This window comes from Penaeus monodon, chromosome 26, assembly GCF_015228065.2.
Source record: "Penaeus monodon isolate SGIC_2016 chromosome 26, NSTDA_Pmon_1, whole genome shotgun sequence".
Lineage (NCBI taxonomy): Eukaryota > Metazoa > Arthropoda > Malacostraca > Decapoda > Penaeidae > Penaeus > Penaeus monodon.
In genome coordinates this window covers 39,659,351-39,661,850 of record NC_051411.1, presented here as the reverse complement: position 1 = coordinate 39,661,850, position 2,500 = coordinate 39,659,351, and positions in this window count along the sequence as shown.

Below are 2,500 nucleotides of genomic sequence, written 5' to 3'. Positions count from 1 at the left end.
TATAAATACTTACACGTAACTCCATCTTTATTTTTTTTTTCTTATTTAAACAAAGAAAATGGAAACAAACAAACTTCCTCTACAGGCTTTATGGTCGTATATTCTAGAAGTAAATAATGTTAGAAAAATTTTGTTTTGAATATATATTTTTTAAAAAAATGAGATTAACCTTGAATGTTAATAAGCTAGACATAAACAGTTATGACTACAAATTCACATTTTGAATGATGAAACTGAAGGTCAAAGATCTAATATTAGAATCGAATGCTTAAATATTTTTCTAAAAGATAAAATCAAACTATAAAATTGTACCTATGAAGTTATTTATTTATTTATTTTTTTTTTTAAAGTGTCCTGTCTTAAAAGGACGTTGGCGTTAATAGTAATGTTAAAAGACCCAAAAGACGTGCCTGAAATTCAGCGATAAGATACAAAATAAAACGTAAAGAGATGAAATAAAATATTTAATTCATGAGATCTGAAAGCAAAATGTAAAAATCAAAAGTTAAATAATATTAAAATATTCAGTGACTTTATATTCGAATGTCCGAATATTTAAATTTGGAGTATCGAACGTTAAAAAAAAAAAATTTCCGTTTCTCTTATGAAACGATATAAAGCAAACCATAATTATACTCACATCGAATTTAAATAAAGGATCATTTGTGAAAATTCATAGATTTTTTTTTAAAACTCAACTTGATCAGCATCTAATCTAACTTGGAGAATAAATTACCGGACCAAACTCTCTTAAGCTCATTTGCATATGAACGACACACAAATTAAAACGATCAAAGATGGATTTTTGTTGTTGTTGTTGTTGTTGTTGCGTTGCTTTGTTCAAGAAAAATTGTAACTGGGTGTGTTGTGTATCTCTTTCTCTTTCTCTTGTTCTGTCTCTCTGGCATTCTCTCTCTCATCCTTTTTCTCCCCCCCACTCTCTCTCTCTCTGTCTCTCTCTCTCTGTCTCTCTCTCTCTCTCTCTCTCTCTCTCTCTCTCTCTATCTCTCTCTCTCTCTCTCTCTCTCTCTCTCTCTCTCTCTCTCTCTCTCTCTCTCTCTCTTTGTCTATCGTCTATCTGCCCCACACTCTAATATATATCTTTTTATTCACTATTCAAAATTACACAATTTTCCTTCTTATATAATCTCTAGTGATAATTAATCTATCATTCTCCTATTCCTTTCACCGATATATCTATCCATCCGCTTTAGATATCTCCCTCTTTCTATCGATATCAATTTATATATGCATTTATTTCACTTGAATATGCAGAATCATGATAACTGATTTTGCAACTGAAATGTATATTTTGTGTCAAGAAGTAATGAGAGAGAGAGAGAGAGAGAGAGAGAGAGAGAGAGAGAGAGAGAGAGAGAGAGAGAGAGAGAGAGAGAGAGAGAGAGAGAGGAGAGAGAGAGAAGAGAGAGAGAGAGAGAGAGAGAGAGAGAGAGCGAGAGAGAGAGAGAGAGAGAGAGAGAGAGAGAGAGAGAGAGAGAGAGAGAGAGAGAGAGAGAGAGATAAAGAAAAAAGAAAAAGAGATAGAATAACAACAAAAAAGAAAGAAAACGATAAGAAAAATACAGAATTAGAGACAAAGAATAAGTGATGACGCAGAAAATCGAGAGGGGAGAGGGGAGAGGGGAGAGGGGAGAGGGGAGAGGATGAGAGCACGAGGGGAGAGGGAAGAGGGGGAAGAGGGAGAGGGGAAGGAAGAGGTAAAGGCTCTTACCCAAGACAAGACATGCTTTAAAGGATTTCCGTCCCTAACCCCCTCTTGCATAAGGCGAAGTTTGAGAGGAGGAGCGAACTTTCTACTCAATTAGGAAAATGAGGAGAGTGTTTGTTTTCCTGTAAAATGTTATGCTCAGGGGGTCTTAAGGGGACAGGCATGGTCTTCTCCTGAGCTGCCTTTTGTGGATACGAAGCCCCCCCCTCCCCCCTCATTCCAGCCCCAGCCCCTCCATCCCGTTATCCCCTCACCCCCCCACCCCCACCCATCCTATCACCTCTTAACCTCCACTGGTTACCTGTCTTCCTCTTCTACCCTCCTCCTCCATCTCCCCTTCCTCTATATCTCCCCCTTTGCCTCCCCTACCCCTCTCTCCTTCCTCCCCCCTTACCCTCCCTTCCTCTCCCCTTTCCCCATTACTGGTGATCTCCCTCTCTTCCCCTTTCCCATATCCCATCTCCTCCTACGTGTCCCTTACACTCTCACCATCTCCCCCCTCCCCCCTCCCTCCCACTCCCCCACCATTCCCTCGTTTTCCTTCTCCTTGTCCCTCCCTTTCCCTCTCTCCCCCTCTCCCTCTTCTCTTGCTCTCACTTTTCTTCTCCCTCTCCTTCCCTCCCTCTGCCTCTGCCTCTCCCTCCCTCCCTGCTTCCTTCCCTCCCTCCCTCTCCCTCTCCCTCCCTCCCTTCCTCCTTCCTTTCCTCTGCTTCCTTATTTTCAGTTTTTTTTCTTTTTTCTTGTGTTTTTCTTTTTGTTATCAGATAATTA